The 16,446-nt window shown below is 35.5% G+C and overlaps 1 protein-coding gene across 2 annotated transcripts in view; it reads left to right on the plus strand.

Moving 5' to 3' along the window:
* Positions 1–16,446, plus strand: part of Wasf1 (WASP family member 1) — a 50,274-nt gene that overhangs the window by 652 nt on the left and 33,176 nt on the right. The window lies entirely within an intron of this gene.

Raw genomic sequence — 16,446 nt, forward strand, 5'->3', positions numbered from 1 at the left:
GCGCTGGGGTCTGCGTGGCCGGACCGGCCTGGGACTGCTCGGGGAGGGCAGCTGCGGGGGTCCGCGCTCAGCTGCCCACCCGCCCCCGGGCCTTAGGCTCTGGGGGAGGCTGCAGCCCCGGGGCCCCGGAGGGCCCCTGCTCGCGCTACGCGTCTGCCTAAAGCCATCTCTTCTTGCTTTCGTGTGTTTTGCAACGAAGGTCTGTCTATAAAGGCATAACGGTGAAGCGAGTGCCCTTTTATATTTTATTTTATCTTATTTATTTTATTTTGGAGAGAAGGCAAAGCGAAGCCCCTCTCTTTTGATGCCCGGGAATGGGGAGGTGCCCGGGGCAGAGTTAGGGAATCCGCTCTCTCAGCTCTGATGTCGGCAGAACTGGCCCATTGTGCCACCCGGATAATTATTCAACTATGCAGCATCCATTGCACCTTTCCCATTTTTTTTTTTTTTCACGTTTCCCCTTGCTACAGCATGCCCCCTAGCTTCGGTACTCCGACACCTTCGCTCGCACTTGGGGATGATGAACTAGAATAATGATGGAAAGGAAGCACATCCGACCTGTCCTGGAGCCGGTTAATTAATTAATCCCCAGTTAGACTAGGTATACTTCATTCAGTACGACGCATTCTAACCCTAGCCTTTTTCAAACAACGCTGTGCCTTAGATTCTGTTTTAATCTCTTTTGGGTGTTGCATTCACGTATTCGCTAAGTCTTCTGTTCAGTAATCGATGGCGTTGATCTCGCGGTTACTCAGTCCTTCTGATGTTCTTCAATGTAATTTTTATGATAAACTTTCATTTTTCTAAATTTCGATGGCATTATCCCATAATGGCAAAAGCAATCTCAGTTTGAACTCTTGGGGCTGATTTAAATCCTTATTCCTTAAGTTTCTATTTGGGAAAAAAAATATGTTTAATGTATCTTGAATATTTGAATAAACTTTACATTAAATTTCTCAAGTTTTGAGTAAGAAAGCGTTTGCCCTTATTTTATCGGTAGCAGAATATTTGATTCCTAATCACGATCTTCAGTTGAATGAAAGGTAGGATTTAGTACTTAAGATGGGGTTCTTAACTGCCCTATATTGATTGATCCTTAGTTGATTGGAATTTAATTTCTTAATTCAGTTCCTTGTGAAATATTAAATTACTTCTTAGAGGGTTCTATATTCTTTTTCTAACTTTCATCTACAAGGATGAGTAGGCTCTAGTCTATCAGCAAAAGGAAATATTTATCTGAAGACATAATAATGAACTGTTGGTTTACTGATTATTACCTTAAAGACTATTGAGAATAAAAGACTAAAAAATAAAGGTTACAAAACATGTCTTCTTGTAATTGGCCTTTTCTGGCGTTCCTTGGATAAGCTTGTTACATTAACCCTTTTGCTAAAACCAGAATCACATATAGACATTGCAGAGGTAGCTTGAAGGCACAGTAAGCTTTAATGGCTCTTGGAAGTGATGCACTTGGAAGTTGATGGTGTAGAATCAGTTACTTGGTTAGAAAATGACCTTGCAATTTACAAAATGGACAGCTTTGTGCCTTAGCTTCCTGGTATGTAAATAAAGATAATACTCATCTACTCCACAAGGTGGTATTCACAAATTCAATGAAGATGTTTCCTAGTGCTTCTAAAGAAAATGTAAGGATTTTGACTCATGGGCAAAGAAAAAATTCCTATGTAAAACACAGTAAGAAGATTTCTTTAGGATTTTTTTTGACACTTTAGGATGGTTGATAGTATTTGCTTTAGAGAGATATGTCTCTAAATTGCATAATTTCTCATTTATAAAGGGGTTTTAATTGCAGATTTAATATTATAGTTAGAGTATGTGTAGTTAAAAAGCCATAGTTAATATCAATTGTTAGTAGTTAATATCAGATTGTTACTTTGTAATGAATAAAATATTAAATTTGTGAGAAAATACATAGAAAACGCTGAAGCTTTTTTAAAATTAAAAGCATTGGAGGTGGCACAATCCAAAATATATAGTTGTGATCATTTATAAGGGATAATATGAACATACATAGTTATTCAATTCTGTAAATATTCATACATTTAGAGTCAATCCATTTATATTGCAAAATACTATAATTATACATTTTCTTTACTTTTAGGAATAAGTTAAAATATATCTTCCTAGTGCTTGATTTTCATTCTAACAGCAGTTAGTAAATTTGATTTCCTTAATAAAAAAATTTAATTCAGTCAACTTGCATGGCAAAACCCACTGTTGCAAGATCATGTTAATAGACATTGTATTAGATCAATACTTTTGGTTATTTTGTGTGAGAATTTTATATATTAAAGTGTGCTTTAATTGACTGTTGTATGGAGTTTTTTTAAGGTTTTATTACAAATCTTTATAATGTTCAAAATATAAGCTAAACTTTAGCTATCATTATTACTTGAGTAAATGCAGTTAATTTATATTTTCTTTAGCTCTTTGAGGAGAGGAACTAACATGCAGCTAGTTGTTACAAATCCAAAGGTTCTAGCATAGCATTTAACAAAAAGTAAGAGCTCCATTTTTTTTATTGTTGGTGAACAAATAAGATGAATAAATAATGAATATCTATTGAACTGTTGTACTGAGCTGAAATTTTGAAAGATTATTTATCAAATATTTTAATTAATAGAACATAGTTTTAATCACCAGGGAAAAGAGTAAAATATGTTTGGAAGTTCTCTGTAACTTCTTTTTATTTCCCTTTATAATCCTTTTATATTAGTGAGTTAGGGCTTACACATTGAATGATGTCTATGTTGTATTGCATATGTTGGTAACATAAATGAAATGATATTAACCATTTTTCCTTATCCCTTACAGCTTACTTTGTTAACTTTTCTTGCTTTTTCAAAATTAAATGGTTACAGAAATATTTTTGACTAAGTTTTCCAGTGAAATCTTAATAGATTAATAGTTTTAAAATTAAATCTTGTGCTGAATATATAATTTTAAGAATAAATAATCCTTCCAGGAAATGGAAGCATGAGGTTTTTTATCTTTGTTGCTATTTTTCTTTTCTTTTTGTCTTGTTTGTTTCTGTACCTGTCTTTGGCCATAGAAATGGAGGGACAAAGTATGAACAAATATACCATGATACTCACTAGACACTGTGTTGAAACTGAATTATATAACTGGTGGGTGGGAACAAGAGGGAAAAACTGGGAAAGAGCTAGGGAAGGGGTGACATTTTCCAAAAATGCTACCTGACATTTACCTGACTTCTGTAACTGCAACAACCCCTCTGTACATCACCTTTATAATAACAATAAAACATCTTAAAAGAAAAATGATCCCCAAGGAAGAACTTTTTACAAAATTAAAAACCTTTTTTTTAAAGTTTATTCCATTCATCTTCTAATTTGGAATCTCAAATATTTGTAAATTTGTCACCCTAAGTTACAATAAGAGTTAGTGTATTAAAACTTATAAAATGGTTTAGGTCTCGGGGCCTTCTCAAAACTAATAAGCCTAGAAGTTAAACTCACCATCCACTAGAGCGTATGTAACCCACAATATGTTTGAAGTATAGGACTATTGCTAGTAGCACTAGAGAATTATAAAATTATACTAATAACATGCAAATGTGATATTAAAATACAGTGTTCTGTGACGATCTTTTTATTAGGCTTGACAACATTGTTAGAAACTTGTCTTTTTTCACCCGCTGGACACGAAGAGGAGGATATTCCCCTTTTATGTGAGGTTTACCTTTACATCAGATAAAGCAAGAAATTAGGGCATGAAAGAAGCTGTAAGGATCTCAGATTTTCTACCTCTCAGGTCTTTGCTTTTATCAGTTGTAAAATGAGATGATGAAGTAGACTTCTGAGGCCCTTCTCAGTGACAAAATTCTAAGAGGCTTGGAAAATATGTGCCAGTCTTTATTATGAGCTAATTTCCCCCCTTCCCCTAATATTACTGCTTATATATTTCTTGTCAGAAATCTCTCCTTCCTGCAGTCTGCCTCTGAAAAGAGGGAGAGCATTCCCATTTTGGAAAGCAAGAACGTTTAGTTCTTTGTTGTTATGGCTGTTTTTTTTTAATTTCATTTTTGTTGTTGTTGTTTTCTTAGATAAACCCCCAGCACAATCAAGAAGTAGAATTAAGATGGCATGGTTTGAGGCTAGAGGCAGACTGAAAAAAATGAACTTATGGATTTTTCAGGGACAGGGCCAGTTCTGTTGTTCGTTTGGTGATTTGACTTTGCTTCATTTTGAGTCTAGCACTTGTTTTTTTGTTTAAGCTAAATAGATTTCAAGTGGGTTCAATTACTACAGAATAGCAGGCAAGTCATTATCTTAGGAGGGTAGAAGATCAGAGTGCCTGAGAAAAAGTCATGAAACACAGCTATATTAGTCATGTAGAGTGGAATATTTTGTAGGTATTCAGTTAACTTATTTTGAGATTAGTGATTTTCAAGGATAACATGTAACACTGTCTCCTAAGAGAAAAGGAAATGATGCTGCATTTGATTCTATTTGGAAATGCTGGGTACTATTGCAACTCTTTGATTTAACTGATACTATCTTGTAAGAGGATTTTAGGGAAAGAGGTTAACTGAATTGAAGAAGTTGTTTTCTCTGCCAAATTGAAGCCCGGCTTCTGAGTCTTTCACTCACCTTTTGCCATTTAGTTACTGTTGGAGCACTCATTCTCATAACTTGATAATGACAACGATGTCTGTCTGCTACTCTCCCTGCATTTGTGGATCTAGTGGTCATTACCAATTTGCACCCTACTAGATAAATTATTCACTTAGTACCTAACTATTAAGGACCAACTAGATGCTAAAAGGGTAGATCTCTATCTTCTTGAGTTAATTTCATAGTAAAAGAGACAGATAATGAATGAGTACACACATTTATAATTAGACATTGCATTGAAAGAAAAGGATGAACCTAATATACTTTGGGAATCAGAGAAGGTTTCTTGGAGGCAAGATTAGTGGAAGTTAGGTAAGGGCTGGGAATGTGACCTAGTGTTAGAGTGCTTGCCTAGCATGCATGAAGCTTACCTGGGGTTAGATTCCTCAATACCACATACACAGAAAAAGCCGAAAGTGGTAATGTGCTAACCTTGGGCAAAAGAAGCTCAGGGACAGTGCCCAAGCCCTGAGATCAAGCCCCAGGACTGGCAAAAAGAAAATAATAAAATAAAATGAAGGAAAGGAAAGAAAGAAAGTTAGGTGAGAGCAAAAGATGATGACCTCATGGAGGTAAATAAAAACATGGATACACAGCACCCACATGGAATCTGGTTGTACAAGTGCTGTGGATTTTATTAGTCTGTTAGTGAAGCCTAATAACTGGATCAGATCTATTTTTTATAAAGACTTTGGAGCGGCCAATCACAGTTGCATGTGTTTGTGTAGTTTATTAGCCCAGTCTAGACAATTGTCATTTACTGGTCCACATCACTCAGTTTTTTCCTGGGCCCTATGTGCCCATGTGTTCAATAAATTTGTTTTCTCGGTCTGGGATGTAGTTCAGTGTCAAAGTGCTTGCCTAGCAAGTGCAACATCCTGGGTTCAATCCCCAGTACCAAAAAATAAAAGACAAAAAAAAACAGTTATAAAAACCCAAACAAAGAAATTTGGACCAAAATGATAAATTATGATTCTGAAACAATGATCTGTTTCTTGTTCTTTGAACTAGTTAACAAAGAAATATAGAACAAAGAGTAAGAAGAGAAGGAAACATGAAGTCTTCTGTGTAGAAGTCCTGGTTTTTAGCACAGATTAGTTGAAATTCTACTTCTTGTACATGTCTACTAATGGTTTTCTGTCATCCAGTAGGTTGTTTGTACCAAGTAGAGGCTAATAAAAACATGAAATTTTAACATGTGTGATTTCAAAACTTTTTTCCCCCATTACCCTGTGCTGAAGGTAACAATCCTAAAGCTATTTTCTAGAGAAGGATATTGGGTGTGTGCATATCTCTTGGGTGATGAAGGCAGCCAAGTTTTGTAGTTATTTATTTATTTGATGTGTTTGATAGTAGGATAGCTTTTTGGCATTTTTTTTCTTCTTGAATAACTTACCAAGATCTCCTCCAATAGAACAATGTTTTTATATTGGCTTTAAAGCAAGAAAAGCTTATGTGTCATGACATGAATTAACTTGTTTGATTCACCTATAAAAATTAAGAAGTCTTGTTTTTTCATATTTTGTTACAGTATTAAGGTGGGTTTTTTGTTGTTGGTGGTGGTTCTGGTTTTGTTTTGTGCTTGCAAGACAGGCAGGCACTCTTACCACTGAGCCATGCCACCAGCCCATTTGACTTGATTATTTTCAAAATAGAGCCTCCCTTAATGCTTAAACTGACCTGATCTGCAATCCTCCTACTTGTGCTTCCTGTACCTCTGGGGATGGCAGAGCCATGGCACTTCCCCAGACAGTGTTCTTTCCTATAGCTGAGATAACAGGCACGCACTCTTGCCTAGCCAGTAGCCATTGAGATAGAATCTCATGCAATTGTTATGCCTGCTGGCCTTGAACCTCAGTCCCACTTTTTGCTTCCCAATTAGTTAGGATTACAGACTTTAGCCACCAAGCCCATCTATTTTTGTTTGTTTATTTTATAGTGTTTAAATAGAAACATTGCCTTAAATGTCTTTTGTTGTTGTTGTTGTTATTGTTGCAATTTCTTACGAACATGCTAGTCTTCTTGGAACATGAGTGGGGGAGTTTCACTATTACATGTTCACATACCTTTTATTCTAATCAAATTCTCCGCCTCTGTCATACACCTTCCCCTCTTGTTTGTAAATTTTTATAACATACATGCACTAGAAGATACTCCAGAGAATTGTTGGAGAAGGTTAAGAGAAAGAATAGGTGAAACGTTTTGTATTTCATTGGAAGATAAGAACTAAAGTAAAGGCCAGGAGTTTGGCCTAGTGGTTAAAGTGCTTGCCTAGCATGCATGAAGACCCGGGTTCGATTCCTTGGTACCACATACATAGAAAAAAGCCGGAAGTGGTGCTGAGGCTCAAGTGGTAGAGCTCTAGCCTTGAGAAAGTCCAAGGACAGTGCTCAGGCCCTGAGCTCAAGCCCAGGACTGGCAAAAAAAAAAAAAAAAAGAACTAAAGTAAAATACAAGTTCTGTGTGGCTAGGAGTTTATTGGTTTTATTGATAGTTTCAAAGAATTCTCATTTGGTCTCATTGAATTTTTTTCTTTATTGATTTCTTGTTTTCAGTCTCATTGACCTTTGTCCTAATTTTTATTATTCCCTCTTCCTTTTGCTTCCCTTAGACTTCTTATAGTATTCTTTTTCTAGTTTTCTAAGGTGACAACTTTGAGTATTGCTTTTAGAACCTTCTTATTAATGCATGCATTCAGTGCAATAAATTCCTTCTAATCACTAGTATTAATACATTCCACAAATTTTGAATAACATTTTCATTTAGTTTACAATATTGAAAAATTACCTTGAAACTGAACTATGTTACTTAGAAGTGTAATGTTCAATCTCCAGATAGTATTTCCATCAGTCTTTCTATGGTGTTGTCTAGTTTCATTCTTTTGTGTCTGATACTTTGTCACTTCTATTTTATATTTTTAGGGGTCTATTTTATGGCCCCATAATGTAGACTATCATGGAGAATAGTCCATATGAATGTGATAAAGATATCCATTCTGCTTTTTGTATGAAGTACTATATATATGTCAGCTAGATCCAGTTGATTGGTGGTATTATTTAGTTCAACTGGATCCTTACAAATTTTCTGCCTGTTGGATTTGCCAGTTATTCATAGAGAGATGCTTATGTTTCCAACTATGATTGTGGATTTAACCATTTCTTCTTGTAGTTCTGTCAATTTTTGTCTCATTTAATGTTTTGTTGTTAAGAGCATACATTTTAAGACTTGTTACTTCAAGCTTTCTTTAGGTTCCTGGTAGCATGGTATAGCTTCACCCCTTTAATCTGTGTATGTCTTCATACTTACAAGTGGGCATACTGTATTCACTAATGTTAGTTTCTGTCTTTTACTTTGTATATTTTGACAATTTACATTTAAAGTGGTTATTGACATGGCTGGGTTAATATCTGCAACCATTTTGTATTCACTTTATTTGATCTTTCTTTTTTGAAAAAAAACAATCTCCTCCTCTCCCATCCACTGCCCTATTACTGCCATTCATTCCACTTCATACCCTATGCCTTTACTTTATTATGACAAACAAATAGTAATTATATAAGAATAAGAAACAGGGAGATTGTAGCTCCAATTATTCATTCTCTCACACTCTTTTTCATGTTTTTGAATATCTGGTCTATTTATTTTATTTTGCAAAATAAATTTCTTGGGTTTTAATTTTACCTGAGAAAGTATTTCTTTTTCCTTTCTTTTTTTTTTTGCCAGTCCTGGGCTTGAGCTCAGGGCCTGAACACTGTCCTTGGACTTTCTCAAGACTGGAGCTCTACCACTTGAGCCTCCACACCGCTTCCAGCTTTTTTCTATGTATGTGGTACCTAGGAATCGAACCCAGGTCTTTGTGCATGCTAGGCAAGCACTCTGTCACTAGGCCAAACTCCCATCTTATTTCTTCATTTTTGAAGAATAACTGTGTACAAATTCTAGAATGGTAAGTTTTATTTTCTTTCAACACTTGGGTATTTGATTCAGATTGTTTCAGTGGTTAATGATAAAAGAAGTCTAATGTAATCTTTGCCCTTTCCCTTCTGTAGGTAAGATGGCTGCTCTGTGGCTCCAATCCAGATTATTTCATTCATTTTGTCTTTCTGCAGGTTGAATGAGGTGTTTAAAAAAATTTTTTTTACTGGAGTTTGAACTCAGGACCTCACACTGGCAATGTAAACAGTCTACCACTTAAACCACACCTCCAGTCTGTTTTGCAGTTTGAATATCATGTGCCTAGCCTAGATTTGCTGACTTTCTTTCTCTTGGTATTGTTTGAGCTTCACTGATTTGTTACTTGGTTTGAATTACTAAAATTGAAGAGGTTTTAAGCACATGTGTTTTCTAGGCATCATACATTTGTGATGTAATCTTCACAACAACTCTGTAAATGAGGCCAATTATTATTTAAAGTAAAAGCTAAGATTTAAATATAGATGGGATAGATTATTATTATTATTTTGTGAGTTGTGGGGCTTGAACTCTGGGCCTGGGCGCTGTCCCTGAGCTCTTCCCTTGAGCCACAGCACCGCTTCTGGTTCTCTAGAGAATAATTGGAGATGAGTCTCACGGTCTTTAGTGCCCAGGCTGGATGTGAACCATGATCTTCAGATCTCAGCCTCCTGAGTAGCTAGGGTTACAGGGTGGAGCCACTGTGCCTGGCTTGGGATAGATTATTTTTTTTACAACAGTAAACACTGTATAACTGCCTTTTGCTTGCTCCCGATTCAATATTTGTTGAGATAAAGAGAAAAAAAATGAATTACTTCAGTTTACTTTTTCAGTAGCAGTTTTAGAAATGGTTATTGGGAACTAGATTCAGGATTCAAGACAAAAGCATTTTTTTCAAATTAGCCTATTATCAAAGGAATTGAATGAATATGATACTAATACATCTCTTCTATGAGATTGCAACTATTTTACCAGTATTTCAGTTGGCTGAAATTGAATGTAGTAATGCAGACCTGTAATCTCAGCACTGAAGGGTCTGAGTCAGAAGGACCATGAGTTAAAGGCCATCCTGGGTGACCATGAGACATTGCCTCACTTTCATTTAAATCCTGCATGATTTGGTGCAGTTACTGGAAATGGAAGTGTAAAGGATGAGTAAGTTTTCTTGTTGAGAGAGAGTCATGGCTAATGAACTTGATTGTGGCTACTTAGGCTGTATTTGTGATAGTGAGTGTTTCTTTGGAGCTGTCTGGCAGACTGATAGCATAAGACTACATATTGTTGTGGCTTTAAGTTATTTAAGTTTATGCAAATAATATAGAGGTTGTAATTCAAGATCTGTAAATAGGTGGATTTATGAAAAGGGGAGAGTAAATAGAGATCTGGGCTATATCATGCCTATTCACCTTCTGACTCACGTTTACAGAGTAGGAAAGACTGGAGAGATGGAAGAGGATGCTGAAGGTGTGGCTTGAGAGGACATATGTGTTGCATTCTAATGTGATTATTCTCTTGAGGTTCGTGACTATTCCCACAGACTAAGGCCTATGGTCTGAGCAGATCTCTGAAGAGAAATCAGAAATGCTAGTCATTAGGAACGAAAGTAAAGCCAACTACATGTGAGTGGATTTTAAAGTAGAGGAGAATGATAGGATTACAGGACTTGGTAAGGACCAGCAAATTTTTTAATGAGGAAATGAAGGGGGTAAGGAGACTTAGGTCAGAAGAATGGATAATAACATTGTTATCCATTGCATTCATCCATGTTAGAAACTTCAGTTTTGGAGCAGAAATGTTTTAAGAGTATGTACACCGGCATTTGATGTGCCTAGTGATAGAGGACAAGGCACTATTTAGTCCTCTGACTAATGGAGCCCTTGGGAGAGATGGGGTACACTTTTAAAAGCCTTGTTCTGGCCCAATATCTTCAGTATTCCAATATTCTAACACTTTCACTGGGGTTGACATGTAATACAAGCCTCAGCATTTGATGTGGGAATCATAGGATAAAAGGGATCATGAATTACTACTGATTACTCTATTGTAAATGTATTTTCTTTGCTTGCAAAAATAAGACTTTTATTATAGTAGATACAATCCACTACCCTGTACCTTATTCAGTAGATTAGTGTTAATATCATAAAAGTCATCATCTCATTGTCACAGAAGGACATGCAATAGAGCATGTCTCTTAATGAATTCCTATATAAAGAACTTAGTTTCATTCTTAGCATTGAAAAGAAAATGTAAATTTCCTTTTGTTATTTATATTAAAATTATTTTAAGACCTGTCATGGGGTGGACATGAATTTTAATTCTATTTCTGGTAGTAGGAACTGATTTGCAAGTTCTCCAACTGATTTTTAATCCTATTTTAATTTTTTTATTTTGAAATAGAATATTGCTATGTGCCAGGCTTGCTCTACACTTCTGGGTTGCACTTGCTGTTACTCTTGCCTCAGCCTATTGAGTAGCTGATACTACATGGGCCTAGTCTCCAATTAAGTTCATTAAATTCACTTATTAAGGGACTATTATGTAAGGAATTATAGTAGGGGAAGAATCATTGTGATTGTTGTTCTTAATGTACTGTTATTTCTCATCTCTTTTGTTGCCCCTTTGGTTAATCTCATGTTGTTACTGTATCTGACTTTGTTGCCTGGTATACTGTATATATGTTTATTTGATTATTTGAAATAGGAAAGGGAAGGGAGGAAAACAAGATGATTGGGAGGGGGTGAGGGACAGAAATGAGGCCAAAAACTCAAGAAGGGGTATCAATGTGTGAGAAGTAATTTACCTACTATCTGGTGAATGTAATTGTAACCTCTCTATACATTACAATAAAAAATAAATAAAAATAATACTTGCTATTTTTATGAAATCTTTTGGGGTAAATAATTATTATAAAATGGCATTTGAAGTAAAGATAGTAATAGAATTGTTGTCAGTATATATTAAACCAGTGGACTAAGACTATAGATAATCCTAAAATTTATACTTTTATAAACATTAGCATGGTATTTAAATCATTTGTATTTCTTTTGTTTTTCAACAGTTTAATTCTGTCATTTAAACATTTTTGAATACAGTTGATCTTATTTCTTTGAATTTGACAGTGATGGAGTTTGTGCTTATTAGACAGGCACTCTATCATTTGAACCATGCTCTGGCCCTATTTAAAATTTTTAAATGGCACTCTATACTAGTCAGGTAAATTTGGAGGTAATAATAATACATCAAAAATTAGGTCACTTATTTGTATTTCATTTATACTTGCAAACATATACATTTTTATTTTTATCTGTAGCTACCTTGTTGAATAATATTAGAATTATTTATAATTAACTTTATTTGAGGATGACAGTGAGTTCTAAGTTATATAGAAGAGTATATTCTATACATAGAAATATATCTCACAGTGAGCTAAGATGTAAGTAAGTTAAATAAACAGAAGTGACCACTGATTGTAACAGGTAACTGATATTGGGGAGATGGTTAGCACAATTTTGAGAGTGAAAGCATGAATAGGACAGATTTAAAAGTGAGAATTGGAGGAGGAAAATAAAAGAACAGAGTTAAGCAATGTTGCCATAAAGGAGAATGGAGAAAGTAGGAGGATATCTGGAAGGAGAGTGGGACCACGAGAAGTTTTTTTTTGTTTGTTTTTGTTTGTTTGTTTGTTTGTTTGTTGGGTCATAGGGCTTGAACTCTGGGCTTGGGCGCTGTCCCTGAGCTCTTTAGCTCAAGGCTACTACTACCCTACCCCCTGAGCCACAGTCCCACTTCCCAGTTTTTTCTAGTGATTATTTGGAGATAACAGTCTCATGTTCTTTAGTGCCCAGGCTGGCTTTGAACCATGATCCTCAGATCTCAGCCTCTTGAATAGCTAGGATTACAGGCATGAGCCACCGCACCTAGCCATAAGTTTTTGTTGTTAGCTTTTGCTAAGATGGGTGACATTTTATGCCAAGGACAGTGGTGGAGGAAATGATGTAGAAGTAAGGCAGAATAATTAATCCTGAGTGCTTAAATAGGACTTTGCAGCCTGAACAAGAACTTTGCCACCATATGAAATGGGTTCTGAGGAGAATTTTTTTTCTTTGACAAAAACAATTTACAAGAGTCTAGTAAAATAACTCAGCTATTTTATAATTGTAAATTATCTTTGGTGATGATATTAAGGTCACTATTTTCTTCTAGATGATTATTTTTATTTTCAACTCAGGAATGAAATTGAAACATCTTGATAAAAGATAGCAAAACTCTTGTTTGATATCTCAACTTGTCTGAATTAGCTTCAATCTATTAGTGTGCAAGATTTTCCACTTACTATTTCCAGACTTTTTTTTTCATATATTTTTATTGTAATTAATAGAAGGGTTACATGATATTTGCCAGATAGATGGTGCATTAATTCCCATACATTGATACCCTTTCACATGTCATGGTCCCCATTTCCCTCCCCCCCACCATCACCCCTCATCTTGTTTTTCCCCCCTTCCCTATCCAATTTCAAATAACCAAATACAAATATATCCGATATATCAGATAACAAAGTGAGATACTGTAACAATATGAGATAACCAAGGGACAGCAAAAGAGGTGAGAGATAACATAGTACCTTAAGAACAACAATCATTCATTATATGGCTTATGTTTCTATATCCTAGAGATCCTTTCATTTAGCGTCCTACTATATGGCCTTTTTTATTATTGTAATTAATAAAAGGGTTACATGATATTTGCCAGATAGAAGGTGCATTAATTCACGTACATTGATACCCTTTCACATGTCTTGATACCCATTACCCCCCCCCCACTTTCTTTTCCCCTCTTCCCTATCAAATTTCAAATAACCAAATACAAATAAATTCAATCTATCAGATAACAAAGTGAGATACTATAACAATATGAGCTACCCAAGGGACAGCAAAGGAGATGAGAGATAACATAGTAGATTAAGGACAACAATCATTTATTATATGGCTTTTGTTTCAGTATCCTGGAGTATCAAGGTTTTGCTCTATTGCAAATCTCTGCTAGGAGAGCCCAAGGTTTCTACTGATTATGACAAATAAGAGAAACCATTGAGCCTAAGTTCCTTTGAGTCTGGCTTACTTCACTTAATATGATCTTTTCTAAGTCTTTCCATTTCCTAACAAATGGGGCAATGTCATTCTTTCTGACAGCAGCATAGAATTCCATTGTGTACAAATACCACATCTTGTTGATCCACTCATCAACTGAGGAACATCTAGGTTGGTTCCATCTCTTTGCTATGGTAAATAGTACTGCAATGAACATTGTTGTGCTGGTGGATTTAGTATGTCTTTGGAGACTTTGGAAACACTACATAGATTGTCGTGCATGTTAAAGTTGATACCTAGTATTACTAAGTTTAAATCATGTATTGTTATATTATAGAAAGCAATATTTTATAGCATGAGTATTATCTATAAAATGGAATAGTTGATGCTGTTTGACTCAGTGGATTTTTGAGGTCTCTGATGCATTATGTACAATAAGATAAATTTGACTGTGGAGACCATCATGACAATATAAGAAATCCTCAGAAGTTTCCTATTTGCCTTTGGTAATCTCTATGACCTACCTTTCCCTATTCCTCTACCAGCTTTAGTTCTTTGCCAAAACAACTGATCTGGTTTTTGCTACTATAGATTAATTAACATTTTATTTGTGTATGGTGGTACAGTGGTTTGAACTTGGGCACTTGTGCCTTCTATTGGCTTTATTGCTTAAGGCTGGTACTTTGTCACTCATTTGAGTCCCATATACACTTCCAGCTTTGAGGTCTCACAAACTCATCCTCTGGTTAGTTTTGAACGGTCATCCTCAGATTTCATCCTCTTGGGTAGCTAGAATTACAGGTGTGAGCCATTGGTGCCTGGCTAGTTCACATTTTTTAAAAGCTTTCTATGAATGAAACATATAGTGTATATCCTTTTTTGTTTGGCTTCTTTTGCTTACAATAATAGGATTCATTCTTATTGTATCTATTATTCATTTTGTTGCTGAATGCTACTCCACTGTGTAACTACTATTTTATTTATTTATTTATTTACATATATTTTATTTTAATTAATAGAAGGGTTACATTATATTCGCCATATAGAAGGTGCATTACTTCACAAACATTGATACCCTTTTCTTATGTTTTGGTCCCCATTTCCCTCACCACACCCTCACCCCTCATCTTGTTTTCCCCCCTTCTTTGTCCTATTTCAAATAACCAAATAAACATATATACAATATATCAGATAACAAGGCAAGATACTGTAACAATATGAGATAACCAAAGGACAGCAAAAGAGATGAGAAATAACATAGTACATTAAGGACAACAATCACACATTTTGTTTCTGTGTCCTGGAGGTCCTTTCGTTTAGTGTCATCCTACATGGCCTTCATATTTCATTTTTTGTGTGTGTACCAGTCCTGACACTGTCCAGACTTCGGACAGTATCCCTGAGTTTCTTTTGCTCAAGGCTAGTGCTCTCCCATTTGAGCCAGAGCTCATCCTCGGACATTTTGGTAATTTATTGAACAGAAGAGTAACTACTATTTAAATGAATAACATTGGTATACATTTGTTGATGGGTGTTTGGATTATTTTCAGGTTTGGCTTTTATAAATACAGCTCTTTTCTCATTCCTTTACAATTCATTTGGACATACACTTTTAAGTCCACTAAGTACTTAGAAGTAGAATGCCTGGATCATGTACTAGTTGTATGTGTTTAACTTTGCAACAACTCTCAGATATTTTCAACGTGGTTGTGCCGTTTTACATTTCCACAGGCAAGGTGAATGGACTTGTTCCATACTCTTACTCTTCTAACTTTAGCCATCTACATTCTAACTAGAGTGTAATACTATCTCATTGTTGCTTTTAGCTGCATTTCCCTAAGGACTAATGATTTGACTCCCTTTTAATAATATGATCATCATGTACTTTGGTGAAGTATTTGTTCAAATTTTTGCTTCTATCTTTTGGGTTGTTTTCCTATTATGGAATTTTATTTTTTTCTAGATATCTGTACTTTTATCAAGTAGGTTATTTGCAGATGTTTTCTTAAACACTTTGATTTGTCATTTCATTTCTTACCATTACTATTCAAAAGCAAAGGTTATGTTATTGTCTCATTCCTATAATTGTAGCTACTCAGGAGGCTGAGATCTGAGGATCACAGTTTGAAGCCAACCTAGGCTTGAGCCAACCTAGAATCCTTGAGACTCTTATCTTCAGTTAACCACCAAAAAAGTCAGAAGTAGAGCTGTGGCTCAAGTAGTAGAGTGCTAGCCTTGAGCACAAAAACTCGGGGACAGTGTACCCTGGCCCTACGTTCAAGCCCCAGGACTAGCACCCCCCAAAACAGTAAAAGTTTTAAATTTTGGTGAAGTCTATTGTGTCCTCTCCTCTACCCTTCCACTCCCCCAGCAGAGGTTTTGAATTTAGGGCCTCCTTGTGCTTACTAGTTGGGCATACTATCAGGTCTCTAGTAATTTCTTTGTAGGCTGAGTTGGGTTTTTGCTAAGGGGCCTAGATCATCAGTTTAGATGGAATCTTGGTAACTTTTTGTGCAGACTGGCCTTTCTGATCTCTGCCTCGTGGGTAGCAGGGATTACAGGTATGTACTACCTTACCCAGACTGATCAGCCATTTCATACATTTTTTTCTTGTAATGAATTTTACTCCTGGTATTTTTTAATCTAAGAAGTCTTTGCTTAACTCAAAATCACATAGATATTATGGTCTCTTTTAGATTTATAGTTTTACTTTTTTTTTTTTTTTTTTTTTTGTCAGTCATGGGGTT

The sequence above is a fragment of the Megascapheus bottae genome, chromosome 8 (genome assembly GCF_031878675.1).
Source record: "Megascapheus bottae isolate mThoBot1 chromosome 8, mThoBot2.hap1, whole genome shotgun sequence".
Taxonomy (NCBI): Eukaryota; Metazoa; Chordata; class Mammalia; order Rodentia; family Geomyidae; genus Megascapheus; species Megascapheus bottae.